General features: G+C 36.6%; 1 protein-coding gene across 1 annotated transcript in view; it reads left to right on the top strand.

Moving 5' to 3' along the window:
• Positions 1 to 221: 221 nt before the first annotated feature.
• The window catches only part of LOC113098691 (BMP/retinoic acid-inducible neural-specific protein 3-like), a 47,856-nt gene continuing 24,312 nt past the window's right edge, over positions 222 to 23,765 (top strand). The window contains exon 1 of the mRNA XM_026263721.1: positions 222 to 907. The gene's annotated coding sequence lies outside the window, so the exon portion shown is untranslated. The remainder of the gene's footprint in view (positions 908 to 23,765) is intronic.

The following is a 23,765-nucleotide window of genomic DNA, read 5'->3' as shown; positions in this document are numbered from 1 at the left end:
CACCCTGTCCCTCCAGGGCTCACAGAGCCTGGTCTATCCTCCCTCCCCCCTCTAAAACTCTCTCTCTCTCTCTCTCTCTCTCTCTCTCTCTCATCCTCTCCCTTTCTTCTTCCCTGTCACATTGCTGCCTGCTGCGGTTCAGCCAATCAGAGATAAGGGGTGTGGCCTCTAGTCTCAGTTGGACAGAGCTTGTTGAAAAGACAGAGATGCTTTCCTGAAAGACTTGGAGTAGCTCTCCTCAGCACGAGGCACACCGTTTTGTGGTTTGGCAGTTAGTGATGACTACAGCACGGGCAGCTCAAGTCTAGCTCTAGCAATCTGGCAAATACAAACTAAAAATCTACCAGAAAGAGAGAGAGAGACAGGTGGCAGGTGCAGATTTTCTGCATGGAAGAGAAGCTGAATAATGCAAATGAGTTGAAAGGAGAGAACAGTTTCATATGGATTTATCTGTCTGATTGTAATCTGATGTGATCCTACTTGTTTTGGAAGATCGCACATTGTTTAAGAGGATCCAAATTGATTCCGTCTTGCTTGGACAAAGATTTAATTTCTGGGACTTTGCATTCTAAAAGAACTGGTTTTAAAGTTTCTAAATCCAGTTTTTAAATCTTCAATCAAGAAAAAGCTAACTAATGGCAATTTGATACATTTAAATTGCATCCAAAAAGGTGCAATTAGCGCACTCTCTTCGGGGCATCAATACAATGCCTGGATTACCCTTTTTATAGTCTTGTGAACCTGCGTGAAATCACCACGGAGGAGGTACGGCGGGGGTGCTGAGCGGCTGGGAGCTGCATTCCTCCACTTGCGACCGAACTGAAAATCCAACATCCTGACTACCGCCACTAACCGATCGGATACAAACGCAGTAGCGACAGGAGTGGAACCACCCTTCACGATCTGGGTGAGTACTCTGTCACAGTTCACTGGACACTCAATCTATACTGTGTTAAACCACTTCACCGTACTCATCTTAGTGTTAGAATCATCTCCTGACATAAAAGTTATAGCTTTTATGTGGTCTTATATTTGGTAACTGGTTTTTCCCATTTGATTATGGATAGCTGCAGTGTGAGTCAACAATGCCGACTTAACACAAGAAGTAGGTTAACTTTGTTCTGGATCCCAAAAAAAAAGGATACAGTTGGTTGCTTTAATTTAGATGTAAACATTAGCTCTATTTGACTTTGATCGACTTACTTTGGTTTTAATTAAAGGATGTATGCAGTTAATTCAGAGAATTTCAGAATGCCAATTGTATATGTGATGATGAGTATAAATATGCTATAAATATTGCCGTCTTGACTAGTGTAGACAGTTCTACAGGGCATTTCTACTACCTCATTAGACCGGAATTAATTTCATCCCACAATGCTTTTTTGAACCACTGTAAATCTAGAGCTTGCCCCAAGAGTTTCCAGTGCCTTGCACAGTGACAATAACCCAGAGGGGTGCTCTCAAAACAAGTAAGAAGTCCTTAACTCCCTTTCCAAACTTTCTCTTCACTTTGAAGATTTTGAGCATAAAAAAAAAAACGTGAACAGACAGCAGCAGAGAGCTAAAACAAAACCGCCCCACAGCGTCAGTGACTCACAGGATGGCTTCCTCACAGTTTGGTTTGGACGTCTGCCTGGAATCCCTAAGGAACCCGGCGAAGAACCAAATTCTTTGTATTTTACACTAGACCAAGGGGTTAAAGCTGGACTGCATTGTCTTACATGTGTACATTAATCCTCTTTTCTCACGTTGGCAGTGGCAGAGCAGAAGCACGCTGACATTTCCACTGTTTTAGGAGAATATTCAATGCCCCTTTCTGTTAAAATACAAAGCAGCTTGCTTTTTAATCTGTTGCAGAAATATTTAAGCTGGCCATGGTCTCTCTCTCCCCCTCAATCCTTCGTTCACTCTCACTTTCTCACTGTCTTAACAGTAGGTTTTAATACAATTTATTTTGGAAAAGCTGATTCCTGGTGTGGTTTTGCTGTGGCTAAACAACAATCCCACCAGGCCATCTTTCTATGGGAAGAATAGCATTTTAATCCACATATTCACCAGTGCCAGTGATTGTATTGTATATTGAATATTTCGTCAAAACAAGCAATCAGAAAACAATAGGCCACCTCCATTCAACAAAAAATTAACTGTTTGGAGACAAGCATATAGGATGACAGCACTTATGCAGCACTTTTCATGCTTAATGTTGCCTATAGAGGGAGCAATTCTCTTGTAACAAGCAACCTGCAACCACACATCCAACAGAATGGCTAGAGAGAATGCAAAAAGAGGAGATGACCACTCTATTATCAGTTACAATATTGATTTGTTATTGGAGAGGTCTATCCATTCAGTCTGACATCCAAACATGATACATTTTCACTGATACTGTCAAGGGAGATTTCATCTATGTGAGGTGAGCAGAAGATGCTGAATATTTCTTCATCTGCAACATGCAGGCCTAAGTTATTGGGATGCAAGTCCATGACGTTTCCCCAGTGGACATTCTCTCCTGCTTACCAAGAAGCCCTCTGAGGTTTTTGATGTGCTAAAGTGGAGGAAGAACACAAAACTCCATTTCCAGTCCCGGAGGGGACGCTGATGTGTGCTGTGTGTGCATATGTGCCGTCACCGCTCTGTGAAGTTATAAAAGAAATATTGATCTGCCCAAGCAATATTTACTATCTCAGAGGAAAAACAGATGTAAAGTGGATTCAAAATATACTGTGTATGTTCACTGAAATGGAAATATAAAAATATAGCAGTAGTCTGAGGCTTTATCACTAAGAAAAGACACTTCACAAAGGCAGAACTGGATGTAAAGGTACATTGTGCGTGCACACACACACACACACACACACACACACACATATAGAAAGTAGTTTCGCTTTCACAACAATATATACAGTCTTGTTCAAAATAATAGCAGTACAATGTGACTAACCAGAATAATCAAGGTTTTTAGTATATTTTTTATTGCTACGTGGCAAACAAGTTACCAGTAGGTTCAGTAGATTGTCAGAAAACAAACAAGACCCAGCATTCATGATATGCACGCTCTTAAGGCTGTGCAATTGGGCAATTAGTTGAAAGGGGTGTGTTCAAAAAAATAGCAGTGTCTACCTTTGACTGTACAAACTCAAAACTATTTTGTACAAACATTTTTTTTTCTGGGATTTAGCAATCCTGTGAATCACTAAACTAATATTTAGTTGTATGACCACAGTTTTTTAAAACTGCTTGACATCTGTGTGGCATGGAGTCAACCAACTTGTGGCACCTCTCAGCTGTTATTCCACTCCATGATTCTTTAACAACATTCCACAATTCATTCACATTTCTTGGTTTTGCTTCAGAAACAGCATTTTTGATATCACCCCACAAGTTCTCAATTGGATTAAGGTCTGGAGATTGGGCTGGCCACTCCATAACATTAATTTTGTTGGTTTGGAACCAAGACTTTGCCCATTTACTAGTGTGTTTTGGGTCATTGTCTTGTTGAAACAACCATTTCAAGGGCATGTCCTCTTCAGCATAGGGCAACATGACCTCTTCAAGTATTTTAACATATGCAAACTGATCCATGATCCCTGGTATGCGATAAATAGGCCCAACACCATAGTAGGAGAAACATGCCCATATCATGATGCTTGCACCTCCATGCTTCACTGTCTTCACTGTGTACTGTGGCTTGAATTCAGAGTTTGGGGGTCCTCTCACAAACTGCCTGTGGCCCTTGGACCCAAAAAGAACAATTTTACTCTCATCAGTCCACAAAATGTTCCTCCATTTCTCTTTAGGCCAGTTGATGTGTTCTTTGGCAAATTGTAACCTCTTCTGCACATGCCTTTTTTTTTAACAGAGGGACTTTGCGGGGGATTCTTGAAAATAGATTAGCTTCACACAGACGTCTTCTAACTGTCACAGTACTTACAGGTAACTCCAGACTGTCTTTGATCATCCTGGAGGTGATCATTGGCTGAGCCTTTGCCATTCTGGTTATTCTTCTATCCATTTTGATGGTTGTCTTCCGTTTTCTTCCGCGTCTCTGGTTTTGCTCTCCATTTTAAGGCATTGGAGATCATTTTAGCTGAACAGCCTATCATTTTTTGCACCTCTTTATAGGTTTTCCCCTCTCTAATCAACTTTTTAATCAAAGTACGCTGTTCTTCTGAACAATGTCTTGAACGACCCATTTTCCTCAGCTTTCAAATGCATGTTCAACAAGTGTTGGCTTCATCCTTAAATAGGGGCCACCTGATTCAAACCTGTTTCTTCACAAAATTGATGACCTCAGTGATTGAATGCCACACTGCTATTTTTTTGAACACACCCCTTTCAACTAATTCAACCAATTGCCCAATTGCACAGCCTTAAGAGCGTGCATATCATGAATGCTGGGTCTCATTTGTTTTCTGAGAATCTACTGAACCTACTGGTAACTTGTTTGCCACATAGCAATAAAAAATATACTAAAAACCTTGATTATTCTGGTTAGTCACATTGTACTGCTATTATTTTGAACAAGTATATATATATATATATATATATATATATATATATATATATATATATATATATATATATATATATACACACACACACGTGGGGCTTGGCAGGGTTGCAGCAGACTAAAATTAAACCTTCCAGTTTATCTGTAAAGCCACTTGCCATTTTTCAGTATGTGCCAGCTTAAAAGGGTCAAATGATGGAATTAAAATGTGTCCTTTCTCTTTGGAGTGTTACAAGCTCTTTGTGCATAAAAAAGATCTATAAAGTTGCAAAGACTGAAATCTCAAATCCACAGAGATTCATTCTAAATGGCATATCCCCATCAAAATGTGTGTTCTGCGCATGTTCTATTCGCAAGGAATCTTGGTCTTTTGAGTCTTTGGATACAGGAAGAAGAATCGGAAATGACGCATATTGCGTATTACGTCCAGACGCTAACCGTGCGTCGCTGTTTACATCGGGATATTGGCGACTGATTATACATTCCATGTATACAGGAGTAACTCTCTCTGCTCACGCATGTAAACGGGTTATCCCGAATGTTTCAGAAACCCAAATAGTGACCTTAACCCGACCATAACCCGAATTTTAACAGCATGTAAACGTAGTCAATGTTCCGGAACAGTTCAACACAAATATTCAGATCTGTGCTGCACATGTTATGGAGGATTGAGGACTGTTTCCTGAAACGGTAGCCTACAGGACGTCTGTGGCACAAAGGCTGTTTCTATAAAATTGGGCAGTTCCAACTTTGCAAGGACAGTCTGGTACTTCTGACTCACAGCCTGTAAGTATGTTTTGCATATGTAAAAAACTTGCCACTAAGAATTTTAAATGTGAGTTTTGAGCAGTGTAGAGTACTGCTTGTTGTTTGTTGTTTCTCCGATCACAAATGCAGATTTGGTTTTATGTTTACGCAGCACAATACACAACACAACACATTAAAAGACAGTATATGTCATTATAATCAGTAATTATGTCCCCACTGGATGCAACAAATGCCTCATTTGTAATGGGTTTTATTGGTTTTGTCTCATCATGGTGGGAGACAGCATCACAGTTTGGTAAGGGCTGTAACATTTCCATTACACGCTTGAGGCATTCGGCCAATCACTATGCACTAGATAGCTGGCCAATCAGCGTATACTGTTTTAGAAGGATGAGCTTTGTAAAAATTGTCATGTTTCAGAAAGGCGGGAAATAGAGGACCAACAATAATGTACATTATATGGAAAATAATGTGATTTTATTTAACCTTAAACTGCATAAACACATTGCAATACACCAAATACACAAAATAATGTTCTTTTTTTCATATGACCCCTTTAACAATACGTTTTCTCTGCTTTTTTCCAAATAGAATTTTTTTTTTTTTTCTTTTTTTTTTTTTTTTGTGCAAACAACTCGTTGAAATCTGCTGCTGAAAAACAAATTGAGAAAAATTAAGACCTTAAGTTGACTGCACTCACACACACATACATACACAAATAGAGATGGGCAAAGTAGAGAACACTAAAGCTTTATGTGAGGTGTACTGCAATTAGCAGATAATCATTTGGGAAATATTCTGGCATGAAAAAATTTAATATTCATACAAGTGCATAATGAAAATGAATTCTGGTGTCTGGTTATCTTGCTCATCACTTCAGTTGCTATCAACTCTGAAAGTGTAATTTGCTTGGCTCATTAGCATGCATAATTACATGCAAAATTCTAAATAACCAAGAAACACCCTAATAAATTCTATAGCCTGAGCTCCTTTGAACTTACTTGTGTGTGTCATGTAGAGATTGTGAATGTCAATCGAAATTCATGGTGCAGAACTGTGAGGAGGATCAAGCTAATTTTTATGCAAAACTCAAGTGAATAAATTGCAATGGAAAAAAGGCATGATATAAAAATTGTTAATATCTTTATCATAATGCCTAAAAGCAAGATGAAAGGATATAAGAAAAAACATAAAAATACATACATATACATACATACATACATACATACAGTATACATACTGTATACTCACTAATAAAAAGATAAGGCAGACACACAAACAGATACATAGTTAGTGTTAAAAAGATATAACTAAAGTCTTTAACTTTTATACTGTGTTCACCATAACTAAAAGTTAGCTCCAGGCCTTAAGCTTATTCTCATTAGTGTCCAGGATGAGTAAATTAAGTCTTTCATGTTGGTTATAATATGGTGTAATAAGTCACTCGTTAGATAAGCTCCAGTAGTTTTCAAATCTAATTTTAAAGGGGATCCCAGGTCCACTCCTTTAATAGAAGGGACATTTAATTTAAATGAATTGGGTAATTCCCTGCCCAGACCAAACTAAAGGCAGTATGATAAAAGAGCATATATTTACAGATATGAAGCTGAGCTGCTTTGATAATAGGGATTCTGATTAATCTCTTTTAGATGAATAATTCACAGTTATGGTAGTCACAGTAGTAGTAGTAGTAGTATCAGTAAAATAAAGCAATTATTATTATTTATTTTTTTAAGATGCAGACTGATTCTTATATTTTCACATTTTTTTTTGTTTTACTTTAAAAGAAATACTTTAAAATACTTTAAATGTCCTTCCGTTTGGATTTGATGGGGTGATTTCACTGCCTGTTAAGCCATCCACGGCATATCCTGTTATGTGGTATGCACAGCCACATTCCCGAGTTAATGGTGAATTTCACCATGACGTGAGGCATCAAAATGGGAATACTCCCTGCCAGCTGGTCAAGGGGCCAAAGGGAAATGATTTATTTGACAAAGAGTCAAAGATCAAAGGCAATGACTAACCAGGAAGCACCAATCTCCTACTGCAGCCGATCGCAGAAGGAGCCTCCGCCAATCAGCCATAGCAGCAGGACCTCTTCTCTAAGTTTTAATTGGTTGCTGTGTGCCGACTGGCCTTCACAGACGTCAAGCTGGAGGACATTACTTGTGGAGGCAGGGTCAGCTATCACATTGCCTTAGATGTTCTCACTGCAAAAACATTCTGTAGTAAAGAGTAATGGGACAATAGAGACAAAACTTCATAATCAGGCTGTCTCATCAGGTTATCTATTTCCAGTTTATTAACTGCTATAGGTAATTGACAAAAGAATAACAAAGTGCAGTATGCATCTACACTACAAACCAGTGTGTTTGTGATTACGATAATAAATTAAAATATGATAACAAATATAACAGACCTGTCTGCGATTGGAAAAACTGAGACAGAAGAACCATTGTATTACACACCACAAGCCTGTCATTGCCTGTACCCCAATCCCCTGGTCTCTGGAAGGCAAGATGGATGGTTACAGTTATGGCCAACTCTCCTGGCATTTCACTCTGCCTCCCCTGACCTTTCCTAGCAGCAATGTGATGCACATAACCTATCGATCAACTCCTGACCACTGTCTCTCTGAGGACAAGTTCTGTACCGGTGTGTTACTGTATTTATGATCACTCAAATCTGCAAATATGAGGATCAATGGTAGATTCATGACCAACCTTTGTTATGACAAATTATTGGAATTATATAAGTATATATATGCTTTGAAATATAACGGTTAGTTGAGACTGATGCTTGGGAATTAGTAGACACCTCAGACAGACAATTAGTAGTACACACTGTGCTGAAAGACTCATTAGCGGCTTACATGAAGTTCATTACTGGCTTTACTTTATGTTGTTTACTGTATGCATTTCACAAGAATCAACCAGAAGAACAGATAAAGTGTTCTGTCTTGCCCCCTTTGTCTTTTTATCTCTTGTATGCACTAAACGCAGATTAGCTACCTCGTTTTTGACTGAACATATAGGCTAAGTTTCTCATTTTGTTTTTGTGGTTTTATTTTTGAAAAGGGTAGACATGACAGCTACATTATGGTCTATTGTATTCAATTTATGTTAAATAACAAAGAGGAGAAAAAGATGAAATGTCACGTTATGCATATTTGATACAACACATTTTTATTTTGCCTCATTTATATTCATAGTTGCCTCAAATGGCTTCTCTAAAAAAAAAAGGTGATGAATTACTTTTTAATTAATTTGAGTATGAAAAAGATTGCAAAAAATATGTGTCAAATTGTATTTCACAATGGTATTAAGATCTTAAAGCAACATGTTAGTAGGTATTGATAATTACTAAACACTAAAGTGATTAACAAATAAAATAGCATTAAAATAAAATAAAATGTATAATAACAACTTGCACTTTTAGTGTGTCTAAAATGCTGCAGCAGAAATGACCCCTTCCATATCTACATTTGGTCAATCTAATTGAGTCACACCTTTACACTGAAAATTCTGACATTATCTACTCATCCGCATTTCGCTCAACACTCATATGACCTTTTTCCCCGAGAAAGATTAAAGGAGTTATACAAGAATGTCAAAACTGCATTTTTGAATACAATGAAGGTGCACATTGATCACTGACTGCCAAGTGACAAATTGTAATTTTACTTGGTTTACAAATATTATATACAACACACACACTACACCCCTGATAGAAAAGGCTGGCACTGGCCATTTAATGTCGCTATAAAAGTCGGAATTGTTAAACCCATATACTTTCTACATGCATATTTCATTTAATCTGGCACTGCATGCTGTGCTGTAATCAATGAAGGTAATCTTTATTGACACTGGATTGAGTTTAGCACTGCTGTGCTCCTCTACGGTGACCTTTTGAAGGACTTAACGAGACTAAGATGTTTCTTGCCACTTTATTTGCTCAATGTGTTGACAGCAAAAATGAGAGACAACCTATTCGTTCCATCCCTGAGAACCGCTTTGCATTTTCTTTCTTTACTTCATGGTCTCTGACCCTCAATAGTTCTTGGTGCTAAAGTCTAAGTTTACTTAGTGCTTTTGAGATGGTTATCAGAATTTCCCTCTCATCCTCAGCACTTCTCATCTAACCAATGAGATTAGAAGAAGGCAGGTATGAAAAACCTCTACTGATTAGATGTCCTTTAGTCCTGACGTCTGCCATCTCTCCATCCATTCAATTCTGTAACTGTTGTTGACACCCCAGCCTACATTTGAAATCTGTATGAGGGCCCAAGGGTTTGAGGATCCTTATCTGAACACAATCCAATTACCTAACTCCATCTATTCCGGTATGTGCCTGAAGTTTTCAAAGATAAGAACAATGGTCTGCTAAAAGAGTCTTTTTGTCATGTATTAATAAAATACATATATACATTCAGTACATATTTGGGATCATTAAAAAATAATAATTCTGCAAGGATGCATTGATCAAAAGTGACACATATAACATATATTGTTACAAAAGATTTATATTTTAATAAAATTCTGTTCTTTTGAACTTTCTATTAATTAAAGAGTCCTGAAAACATTGTATCATGGTTTCCACAAAAAAAGTTTAAGCAAAAACTGTTTTCAATATTGATAATAACAATTTTAAAAAAATACTGAAAAGCAAATAGGCATATTTGAATGATTTCTGAAGGATTGTGATGTGGAACTGGAGTAATGACTGCTAAAAATCCTAAATTTCCCTCACAGGCAGAAAAAGGGATTGTAGGGGTTTTAAACATAGGGCTCCTGTCTTTTTTTCCATTTCTCATGCAGACGGTCACAATGTAGTGGCCTTTGTGAGGATTGACTCTTCTTGAGGAAGTCCTAATCTTTTTTTTTTCATGTTTATTTCATCTGTGGGGCTCATAAGAATGTGCGCTGTCTTCACATCTCCACCATTCCGCCAATGTAGCGCTTGGGCAAAGGACTCACTGTTCCTATCCCCAGATACCTGCAGGCTTAAAACAGCCTCAGTAGGATTAAGCTGAACGTGAGCAAGATTAAACGGCTCTTGCAACTGTCTTCTCACTCATCTTATTGGAATTCACATGGCTCTCTGCATGGTCCAGACTACTTTCATGGACCAGGAGCTTTGCAAAAGGCTGCCGTCTGGCTCTCTTATGGATGTAGTAAGGGGATAGCTCAAGATGTCACATAAAGATCCATATACAAAAGAAGTCAATAGTTTGGAGACACTTTACATAATTTATGAGTTGCACGATATTACAAAGCTTTTGGAAAAACGGAGTGAAACTAAAAGTTGCATATGGTATCATAGACTGTTTCTCTATACTTACAATAATGATGCATTTATTCCATAGACACCTCAAAACACAAAAGGTGTACTCAATATCTGCATGCAGTGGAGATGTATGACAACGCTGTGTGAAATTTTAATCACAGTCTTTGGAAAGGTCACACAATTATGTAAGATAAGCGAAGAGAAAGGTCAGAAAGAATTTACTTTTACCTTCAGATCATACTAAGAATACTTATGACATAGCTTCTTAAAGATTTCTTTGTATGAGAGTGAGACAGAGAGAACATGACAGAGAGGATCTAATGCGGGGACTGCTTAGCACAAAGTATGCTAATGAGAGAAGAGTTCAAGTGGGTCAAGGCAAATGTGTCCTAACGGGGCTCTCAGACATATCACCACTGATGGTTTAAGTATAACACATATATGTTGAAATAAAAGGTAGCAAAGGTACAGTTAGAGACGAGTGTGAAGTTGAGATAAAAGGTTATAGAATAGGGAAGACTGCAACACTGAACTTACTGACTCTGAACAAACACTATTCAATCCCTCTTAACGCACTCTCATCGCTCTAACCTCTCTCTCATGCAAATGGACACTCCATCAGCTGTGTTTCCTGTGAGGCTCATGAGCAGCAAGCAGGGTGAGCCCTCTTGTCCTCAATTCTGTTTGAAATGGAAATCACTTTGTGAAAAATTAAATTAATAAATGCACCCGTCGCTGCATCAGATATTGCATCAATTCCTTAGCTGGTTTTTATCTGTATTTCCTATTTGACACTTAAGAGAAACTATAGTTTTTTTTCCTTTTTCTTTCACCACAGGAACAGTATGGTAGCACAAACACCACTGAGATTTTTTTGTTTATCTGATTTAAAGGAATACCTCCTTTTAGAACCAGTCTTATGGTGTATAAAAATAGCCTACATACTCTTCATAGACTATGCTATAGTTGCGTTGTCCCAAAAGTCCAATTGACAATTGTGTATTAGCTGTCAGTAGGTCAAATACTGATTGAGGTGCGGCGGGATGATGCAGAGATCCAATATTGAGGTATAGACTTCTCCATTGCTCCAGGGCACACTGTCAGCAGCATTATTCTCCTCCTTCCTCGTGCACTTTAGTCGATTCCCTCACCCTGACTGCTGAATATGCTCTTCCACCGCTCATAATTAAAGACCCCAAGTTCAATATACCATTAACCAGGTACAAATTCACTCACTGGTCACAAAGTCTCTTGCAGCAATTTGCTAAACTAGGTGGCGTAGCGATTTGCATGCTTGTCTTATTGGCCATTATTGGATTTTTGTGCAATTTTAAAAACAATTTTTTTAATTCAATTAAATGGGCACTGGTAAAGCAATGGCATATATTTTAATTGAATTAGAAATAACACAGAATAATAATAAATAACTATTAAATGTAATGGTCCATAATAATAATACATAGCGTTGCATGGTATTTTGCAAACTTTCTGATACTATTACTATGATATGGCCACTGTATTTTTTCAAAAGAGGAACTTGAATACTTTGAAAAATAGAGGGGGCAAGAAATAGGAGAAATACACTCATACAGGGGGTCTGGATTTCATTTGTGTTCAGCTCAACCAGTTAGCATCTGCTAGCCTTGGCTTAGCTCACTCTTTGGCAGGCAGTCTGTCAGAACTATGCAAGGCCCCCATGGCACACTGGGCAGAGATGATAAAATGTGTGTTAGAGCCAGTCAGTCCATCAAGTGTAAACGGAAATGCACTTAAGAGGGTGTCAACAGAGTTTCTAAGTGTTCTCTCAACACAAAACAAGACCAAATGTATGCAAATTTAAAAAAAAATAAATAAATAAACACATTTACCTATATTATACCACAAGATTCACTAGTAATTAAATTTTAACAGCATGAAATAAATCCCTGCTTGCTACAAAGATTTCTAATATAGGGTGATCCATAAATGCATCCAGAGTTAATGTTTTATTCATATCCTGTTGGAATGAAAACATATACGATAAATAAATCTGAATTCCTAAATCATTTGAAAACCTTGGAAAAAATGTTGCAGCATAACAAACCAGAATACCGAATACTCTCACATTATGGTACCACTACTTCATAGTGCAAGTCAGGAACTATTTCAGTCAGTTGGGCTGTGTCAGCAAGACTGAAATTGGTCCCTAATGGCTTGCCTATATTAGGGTAAATGCCCACCTCAACTACGTGCCAAAATCAACTACCATGGGCCCTTGGCACCACATTGCTCTGGAATGTTCCAGATGGAAAGTCCAACATTTTCCTCCATTCACAACAGAATGTCTAGTTTGATTGTTTCCCTGTGCAACTTGACATTTCATCTATATTTGCTTGAATGCTGTGAAGCATTCCGTCTTGAAACCACAAAGAAAATAGCACTACATTTTCACAGATGCAATGACAAGTGAACACCACAAAAATGTTTTCTTTCTTATTCTCTTGCTTTGAAATGTGAATGGAGTACATACAGTATACTGTACATATATCAGATTTCATATATATATATATATATATATATGTATGTGTGTGTGTGTGTGTGTGTGTGTCTGTTTCAGTAGTATGGATACGTTTTGACTTTTAAAGCCGTTAATGGTTGCCCATGGGGGCAGAGGGTAAAATGACTTATAATGTATGGAGGCATGAAAGCCAGCTGCCAATATGCAAAATGGGTTGGATATCATTATCTTTTAAGGACTAGTGATGTGAGAACTGCCAGTGTGAGCTGGGAAATGGTCCATCATTCAGCTAAGTGCTCTTCCACCTCCTCAAACATCATTGCATGCTGGTTTCGCCTTTGCATGCAGGGACCTCTTCACTGTTTTGGAACAACACGCAAACAGAGAGTACAGAAACAAAGCTCTGATGAGTGTACCGCCTGTCTGGAGAATTAAATATTCGGAAGGATGCATGGAAAATAACATCCACCAACTGGTGGGTGTAATTGAGAGTTAGCTGATCAGCAAACTGGAGGAGCAAACACTAAAAGACACAACACTATAAACACGACAAACTACATACCACACATTTAGATACACACAGAGGAATAGTGCATTACATTTTTTTTAATTCTGTTATTACTTTCTCACTTTCCATTCAAAACCCATATGCTATCTTTGTTCTACTGAACATGAAAAGAGAAGTTTCACCCTGGTTTTCCTTAGAACAACAGTGTTCACATCTGTCAGGCTCCAAAAAGAACAAAAAAGGAGTGATCCCATGTGACTAGTGTATTAATAATATTGTAGTTTGTGTGATTAACAGACTGAAATCGCTATCATTTGAATTCAGGACTTGAAATACAGTACACAAGTAGTATACACTACTTTAATGGCGCTGTTTTGCTTTCTTGACATGGTAGCTATGGAATAATGTTTTATGAAAAACCAAAGCATGAAGATTCTCTTTCTGTATTTTAGGAAAAATGAAATAACAGCATGTGGAATGATATGATGATGAGTATATGATGACAGAATTATTGCATCAATTATTGTGCATCACCAGTTTGGACTGATGAAAGGTTTTTTAGTGTTTCAGTCTGTGGATCCTGTAGACCAAGCTACACACTGGCAGCAGTCCCTTTGGACTGATGCACTATAACAATGTGTGTGTATTGATCCAACATTCTAATGTTGCAGTTAAAAGGTTTCTCTGCCTGTGAATTGTGAGCTAAAATACATCTTGGTCACATGATTGGAATCAGAAAAGGTGCAAACCCCAAACATCTATACACACTGCATGTGTACACGCAGTGTAACACATGTTGTGAATAAAGCCACATGTATTCACAGCCCAGCCAGTACTTTACATTGGTTTTCCATAGGTGTCAACTGTTTAAAAGAACAGTCTAGGTTCAATATAAATTAGCTTAATTGAAAGGACTTGTTGCATAATGATGACTACAACAAAAGCTAACTTTGATCTTTTCTTTAAAACAAGCAAGACTCTGTGTTACTGTGAGGCACTTACAAGAAAGGGACAAAACCATGAACATTAAAATACTCACTGTTTCATTAGTATAGCCACAAGGCAAAAACATTATTTGTGTTAACATAATTTGAGTTTATATGCAATTTTAAAACATAATGCCTTAAACCCAGAATGAAACACAATCACACACACACACACACACACACACACACACACACACACACACACACACACACACACACACTTATTCATTTATAACTTTTTTGTTATAAATATTGCCAATTGAGATTAACTTGTATTAATTAAACATTGGGTATTCCTTTAAAACCCATTTCAGCGACCAAAAGTGAGAACCTGAAGCCCTAATTTGTTACCCACATACATTAGCCTGCATGTCCACATTAATGGATTACGGTTGATCTACAGTGCGTTCCTGTTTCCTGATCTACAGTCACCAATATCTGTCACGGATTGAAATCTGTGTTAGCAGTTAAAGTGCTGTTCCATGATGCATGCTTCACAGCTCCTCTGGTCATTAATGTCCATTGACCCTGATGGAACGATCCCCATGCAACAAAAAAAGCATTTATCCATAAACCTTCTGAAAGCCGAAAGTGCTACGCCCTCCACTCATTACAGAGCGAGAAGCCAAATAACCACTTTATTCCACTGGTCAGTGTAACGATTTTTCTATGCCAGCACAATTGTTGTTTTATGCTCCAGGATAGCTAGCCAAATGCATACACATGGTCTACTAGATAAAACCGATGTAGATTAAATTCGCCCTTCCAGACTTGCAAATGTATTCACTCATGCTATAACTGCACTCTGCACATTAACTGATGATATCTGAGATGCAAAGTGCTGTTGATAAACCGACCTCTCTTTGATGCTTTTGCCGTTAACCCTGGCATACCTGCGAGGGAGATGGAAGTACAGCATCGTCTAGTCCTCATAAATATCAGTAGACACAACCTCCAGAGGAATTGACTTTCTGCTGCCAGTTTTCCCTTGCGGTTATATAGTGATTTCACTGGAAAGAATGGGTGGAGAGTGGATGCTGTGCTTAGAGTGATCAAAACTGACCCGTTTAATCATTCTGATCCATCTAGGCCTGTCAATCATCTTCTCTGACTTTCATACTTTTGACTTATGCAGTGCGCCTACGGTGCACCCTGTGCTTGGATGTGTGAGAAATGAGATCTGTGGTGATAGAACTTATGATGACAGTGGCTTTAGGCTGCTTTATGGAAACATACCAAAGAACTGGCACAGAAAAGAGTTCAGGTCGCCTTACTTAATACGTAAGACGGACTTTGTGAAGCTCTGCCAAATTTTTATATTCCCACAGCATTGCCGATGATAGTTTGCTCGATAGAAGTATTTCAACCCTGCAGCAGCTGTGCCAACAAATGATCTCAGAATTACATTCAGTGATTTACTCCGAGATGTACCTTGGCAAACTGACTTCTTGGTCTCAGATGGACCGCCCACAGGCCAGTCATCGACCATCTGATGCATAATGACACAAAAATGGAAAGCGTTGACTAAAAGTGTCAGTTACACTCTGAGAAAAACAACTCCTAATTTTAGCTAGTTAAACTACAGTCAAATCTTTAAAACAGTACTTAACTAGAGATTTTAAAACCGGAGTGTATGCAGTAAAACTAATAATAGTAGGCAGAAAAAAAAGTGTTTAACAATAGAATTTGCTTTGCTTTTAGTAATGTTATAATTTTGGGAACAACATAATCAGTATTTAGTATTATTTATATTCTGTCGTATTTATAGATTATATTAATTAACCTGATTTATTTTTATAATGGTATTTATTAATGTTAATATGAGCTTTTATTTGTACATTTTCATTTGAATTTATTTGAATTTTAGTTTAATAATTTAATAGTCTTTTTATATATTTCTTAAATATTTATATGCAGCTTTAATTTATTTTTATTCCAGCTTTAGGTTAAGTAATTTATTAATGCAACTTAAAATTATTGTTCTTCAGTTAGTTGGCCAGGCAAGATTTTCATCTAATATTTTAATTTTATTAATAATTTAATTACATTTCAAACATTATAAATGGGTCTTTAAATTATTTAGCTGTCACTACATTTTAGGAAGTTGATTCCCACACAAGGTATCAAAAAGTTTGAAAAGCAGGATATTATTAATTAGCCAGAATAAAAAGCAATCTGGACCAGATTTTTTCGCTGATGAAAGTTTAGTTGTGTGACACTAACTGCCTCTTAACTTGTTGCATTGCCTGATAAGCAAGGTAACAGATGTAGTCAGCACAGCTGCTCCTACCACCTCGGGCCAATGGAATAGAGCCTCATAGACTAATAACATCAGCTCTTATTAAAGCTCCAAATGTAAATTCACATTTGACACCATACATATCCTGAAGGATTAACACGGCAGAATAAATCTAGAAGTGTGACACAAACTTCAAAACACATATATCAAGAGACAACTTGGCAAGTGATCAGATGCTTTCTGAATTACTTTACTGTACACAAACTGTAGATTCTGTCTATCACTGACTATTTAGCAGCAGTGATTCAAAGAAAGGGATTTTGATAACAGAAAAAACTACATAAGATGTTTAAAATCCTTAAATTAAATACATTTATTAGACTTATAGCTTACATTTGAATATCCCCAGATTCTGAATTGTGACACAAAAAGAGTTTGTATAACAAAAACCTTTTATTCTTGCCCAGTTGATGTCTTAGGTTATTATTATGCGCACAAGGAAGTTTAGACAATAAGACTTGATATTACAGAACTGGCAGGGGAGAGTTGTCTATTGTTTCCTCCAGATGACTGATTCATCAACTGTTTCTCACTTTCATCTCTGAGCAATGTTGGAACTTTGCATTTCAGCAATTCTAATGTATCTGCCTCCTTAGGATAAATTGTTGTTGCAGTCCTCATTTGCAAGTCGCTTTGGATAAAAGTGTCCTCTAAATGTATAAATGCATATATAAATGATTGATGGCTCACAAGTTTCAATCCAAACGCTGGAATCAAACCCCACTGGTCCGAGCTAATGCATCACTGCCAAGAACCAGAACGGCATTGTGAATTCAGATTTAATTCAGTTATGTTTCTAAAAAATATTTACATAAACGCAATCACATTCGAAGTTCAAAAGAATAGTATTAATTCAAAAATCTAAATCCATTATAAATGTCTTTATTACTTTTGATCTAGTTAATTCACTATTGCTAAATAAAAGATTTTCTTTTTAATTTAATAACTATATTTTATTCTATTTCAATTAATTAAAACCACTTTTTTGACAAAATAATTTATACTAACGTATTGCAGTTTTAAAATATCATCATACTTTACTAATAATTTAACTATTTCAAAAAAAAATAATAATTACAGCTAAGCAACACTTGGAGAGTTGGGTTCGGATAACATATAATTCAAATCCACTAACCCTCTAAAATATTTCACAGATTGGTAAACAACATAATATATGAGCTATTACCGATGTATAATTTATAGTCAAATTAAGAGCAGACTGTATGGCGAGCGGTAATTGTGTGTACAAGTAGCATGCTGAACAAACCTGGGATACCAATTTCCTTCATAATTGATTTTAAATTATAATTGCAAAAAATGGTTTGGTTTAATAAAATGCCATGGCTTCTAGTTCAAATAGAAATGCAGAACTGTTTTATTACACATTGGTATATTTTGAGAGTAACCAAGTTTCTAAAAAGCACATCTGTACATTCACATTAGCGACCATTCTATAAACTGTAGTGACTTTGGTTTTTAGCCCTTGGTGATTCTAATTAAATCAGTGAAAGCCCAATAAACAGGGTCATGGGTCAAATTCTATCCAGAACAATCTTTAGGGGAGGTTTTTATCTGCTGTTGGAGGGTAATGGACCTCTTACAGCTCTGTGGTAGATTTATTGACTATCTAAAGACCCCGATGCCCCTGATCAGTCTCTGCACACTACATCTGTCTTCACTCATTATCACACATGCATATGGAGCTATGCAATCACCCTCTGCCTGCCAAAGTCCATTATCCACAAACAAAGTACTCTGGCTCAATCACAAGCGAGATAACAGACAATTCACATATACACACATGATCAATGACATACGTAAGGGATAAGCTGTACGCAGGGCGTGCGCACACACTTGAATGTAGTGTATATTGTTGTGTGTCTGCGTGTGTGTATGTGTGTCAACCCTTATGAAAGGAAAATATATTTACCAATATATTTCTTAAAATATATTGTGGTATATTATAATATATTATTTTCCCTTTTTATTTTCTAATATTTAATATATTTGAATACATTTAATAATATATTGATGATACATATATTATATAATATATTGCAAAATATACAAACGATTGCCGCTTTTAATATATTGCAATATATTGCAAAAATATAAATATATATAAGAATACATGCCTAATATATTACATGATATTTTCCAATATATTGCAATATATTTTTGTTTCATAAGGGAACAGCACAGCTGAAGTTCAGAAGGTGTGCTTGTATTACCGTTTCACATCGATCCCTTCTCTTTCCTTTCATCCTTTCCTCTTTCCATCTCCTCTTCCTACATCGGGTTCAAATGCTACAGAGACCTTTCAAACAAAAAGCAGCATTCTGCATAGCAGAAAAGTGCTGTTTTCAGCTATTCAAGTATATAACAATACACTGAAATTAAAATTATAATGCTTAAATTGAGAGAAACAAGTACACCAATGTTATGACAGTCTCTACCCGAAGACATGACTCCGTTTTAGCAGTGCTTATTTAAATGTGCAAAGCTTTCTAACACATTAGGTTAAATTATGGCTGTGTTATCTGGGTGTGATAAACCAACCTGAATGTTCCCATAACTTGATAAAAAAAGAGGATCCATTTGGAAAGTGTTAAGATACTAATTACATTTGTTACAATTAATAAACCGCTTCAATTTTCTGGTTGGCTGGACACAATTTAGTATTCCTCCATCGGCAGAGGCACTGCTGTGAATTTATGATTACAGTATGTGGAAGATACTTTTGCTTAAATTAAGAATATGAGAACACATCCTCCGGAAAGAACAATGATCTCTGAAAAATGTAACAATTTTCATACCATTGCGATGCATTGTATGATAGAAAATTGTGAGAATTGTATTATCTGCAACAGCAGGGTCCAAAAACATGAGACCACTCGTACATTTATTTATTTATTTGTTTGTTTGTTTACATTTTTAAATAAAATAAAATAAATAAATAAATAATGTAAATTTGAGTGACGTGACAAACTCTCAACTTTTCTTTTTACAGCATAGACCAAAATGTAAACAAAAGAACATTTTAATGTAAAATTAAGAACAATTTCAGATTTAAAACTATTTTTAATTTATTTAACAAATAAGCAAATATCTGATCTTTCTTTTGTTTAAACAGAAGGTTTAAATAAAGTACAATAAACTTTTTGCTCTTAATTTACAATAGATGTTATCAGTTTCTTTTAGGTAACTTTTTTTTCAGTGTAAAGGACTGTTTGCACCAAGGACAATAACTATGATGTTAAAGATTTTAAGTAAAAAAAAAAAAAAAAAAATGTATCAGAGTCCTTGCCACTACGATAATGATAACAGCACAGAGGAACAATATCATTGGAATCACTTTCACAGCTATTTCTTTTCCAGCCGATGATTGATAAAAACATTTAGAGCCAATCAGAATCCATATTGTTTTGAAGAGCTTGAGCATTTAAAGCTGCAGATGACCAAACTGCAGTGTGTGCTTATAATAAACAGAATGTTATCCTGCATTGGTGTGGATGATGATATAATTACCATCATGGTTATCTTTACAGTTATAATTTTTGGTGTGAATAGTCCTTATCTCTTTACATTTTATTTACAGGTTTGAATCAGATTTTAAAGATTTTTCATTGTTGTACCAGTCTTTTGGATCCAACAGTATATTATAGAAAAAGGTTTGGAGCATGTTACGTTGTTCATGTTTCCCATATAATTGACACAGTTGCCATGGTTTCGTGTTCAAATTAGATGAGTTTTGGCATCCAAAATATTGTGACATAAATTGTGTGCCTGCCTTTACAATACAATGAACCTGCTTTTCAGTTAACAGCTAATTTTTCTCCTCCAGGAGGAAGTTTATAATCGCTATTTTTTCAGGAAACATCCAACATAGGCACAAATCTTAATAAGGCCCAGATAAAACGTTGAGATCACACATTTTTTCATAATGCGGTCACTCCTCAAAACACTTGAGGACCTGTGGTGTATATAATCATGATTCGTGCACTTGTGGTAATTGGTTGCCCATATGAGGTGACCATGGCAACGATGCTGGAATGTGTCCTGTGTGAGTTCTCCTCTGTGTGTTCAGTGTTTCTGAAGCTCATCCTCTCATTAGCAGTGAGAGTGGTTTATAGGTGTGTGGGAGGTCTGTTTGCACAGGGACATGCTTTCCCCTCAATTACAAAATGAGTTTGCACAGGCTCTGGCAAGAAAGTCCTGAAGACTCTGTGAGGACCTGTGCAGGACGTATTTAAGGATGAGGCACGCAGCTAATAGCATCAGCGCAATATGCAGATGTGTTTTTATGGAGCGGTGTTAATCTAATAAGAAGGCAGGGTAATTATCTTTAGTGCGAGTAGGCCTGTGTGTGTTTGTGTGTTTATGAATGGTGCTTTTTTTGAAAGTGTGATGTATAAGCAAGTACACCCACTAGAAGGCTGAAATGTGTTTACAATTATACAACAGCTGGACAGTCTGGCATTAAAGGTATAGTATACCCCCAAAATTTAAATTCTACCATCACTTACTCACCCATTAGTTGTACCAGACCTGTATGAGTTTCTTTCTTCTGTTGAACACAAAGGACAATATTTTGAAGAATGTTGGTAACCAGCTGAGCACAAAAAATGATATTTCGAAGAATGTTGGTAACCATACAGTTGACGTCCGTAGTAAGGGCAGAAAAATTCTAGGCTAATGCCAACTGTTTGGTTACCAGTTTCAAAATATCTTCTTTTGTGTTCAACAGAAGAAAGAGACTCATACAATCTTACATTCACACTTGCACATGAACCAGTTGAGCTCTGGAACCCGAGTCTGGTTTGATAGGTATAGCAAATAAGGCATTGATGAGTCTTAATTATCCATACGTTACAGTACTGTGCCTAATTCTGAAATAAATGCTAGTGATTGTGGCTGTTTGCTTTGACTCCTCGTGTGAATGTTTTCCCTCTGTTGCCATTGGAGAACATCTGCTATTTCACAAACAGTGCAATTTATTAGTTTGCCATAATGCCATAATACGTGCTTTAAAAGAAGCTTACAGAATTTGAAAATTACACAGATGTGTGTAAATGTACATGCATATTAGTGCATGAGTTTGTTTGCTAGACCATCACACACGTGCACACAGAGAGACATATATAACCCTTCTGCAACAAGATATTGTTGAAATTGCTTTCACATTAATGCTCTTTCACGCCCGCATAATTGTTTCACTGATTAACTTGCCATGCTTGCATGTTTTAATTAAACACATTTTCAGGATTTATGCCCTTTCATTTATTTATCTCCCATCTTACAAAATGGTCACCTGGGGACATATTTTCTGGTGGAATTAAATGTGGTTAAATTATTTTCACAGGATGAAATTGCCCATAAACAATCACACATGGAGGTGTGTGGAGCTCGACCTTATTAAAAGTTTCTTGCATGCTTCTTTTTTCTTGCTTTGTCTATGACACTCACATTTTTGCAGGCAGATCAAATGCAGTAAACAAGACAGGTGCAATAACTGTAATGCAATTATTGTTTCATAGGTTTGCTCTCTTTCTTTGAAGAAAAACTAATAGAATAATAATAAAATAGAATAAAAAATACACCCTATGGTCTCACTCTTGAATGAGTAGGTGGTTTGGTCAGACAGCCTAGTATGGTTATTGAAGAAGTAAAACTTATTTTAACTTTTGAAAGGTAGTGTACCTACATAATCATATAATGAATATTTTCCTCTCATATAATAAGGCCTGAAATTCACAGTCCTTTTTTTCACTTTTGCTTTTGGATTTCTATAATGGGGCTGCAGACACAAATAATGGTAAGAGTAAGGCAGGTGGTGGGGATTGCTGAGTACTCGAGTTCAATAGGACAGCCGGCTTTATGGTTATGTCAGTGCACCTGCTTGCTCTGCATGCTCATGCTCAGTAAACTTCCACAGCTGGACGGCACAACATTTCTTGCTTTACTTTGAATAATAGATGAGAACACAGAATACTGGAGACCCAACCTAAATCCCCAACAGGTCTTTCGTGTTCTCAGACTTTCTATAAAATTGAAAATATTGGAGTTTTGAGAGCTTTCTCATGTAAACAGATGTTAAATCAACTTTAAATCAGGAAGAGTTTGGAGCGGCTATGTGAATGATTTCATCTGGGCCTTGTTATATGTAAAGTGTAGAACAGCAGCTGAATTTCTGCCATAATAGGCCTCTATTGGCTTTTTGAGAACCGACTGTTGCGCCACTTTTGGATAACTGCCTTCGATGGCTCAGAGGATGATTCCGTACCTGTGGGATCTAAGTGAAATTGAGTGGTTCTCAACAAGAATCTTGTTTCAATGGTCACACACACATACAGAAAGAGTGTGAATGATAGAACTTAGATTGTTTTGGAAGAAACACACACTATTCTTTAGAATTTGATTAGGAATTATGAGATGCAAGTACATTTTGGTGTAGTTTAGTGTCCATTGTGTTAATGAGTTTTGTTTTGTTTTATTCTTCAGAAATTGAAATGGCTACACCACACAAGAATACTGTAGAATTTACATCTGAATCGGAATGACAAGGAGTTTACTATAATAAAAATTCAAAGTAATTCAACACAAGTAGTGCATCCTGGGAAATTAGTGTTCTACCAATTAACACCTACAGTATATATAGCATTCTATCCGTTTATTCTCTCTGTCTGCAAGACACATAAATCTTTAAATTTTCAAATGAGCCTTTGTCAAGCCAACACTTTAACTCTCACTTTCATGTCATTCTAAACATATAAGCCTTAATTTTTTTCTGTGGAACACAAAATAAGATATTCTGAAGAATGCTGATAACCACAGAAGAAAGAAAGTCATACAGTTTTGGAACAACATGAGGGTGAGTAAATAACGACAGAATTTTTAGGTACTTAATA

The sequence above is a fragment of the Carassius auratus genome, unplaced genomic scaffold, assembly GCF_003368295.1.
Source record: "Carassius auratus strain Wakin unplaced genomic scaffold, ASM336829v1 scaf_tig00216614, whole genome shotgun sequence".
In the NCBI taxonomy this organism is placed as follows: domain Eukaryota; kingdom Metazoa; phylum Chordata; class Actinopteri; order Cypriniformes; family Cyprinidae; genus Carassius; species Carassius auratus.
The sequence above is the reverse complement of the archived record's forward strand: the minus strand, read 5'-3'. Positions and strand labels throughout refer to the sequence as shown.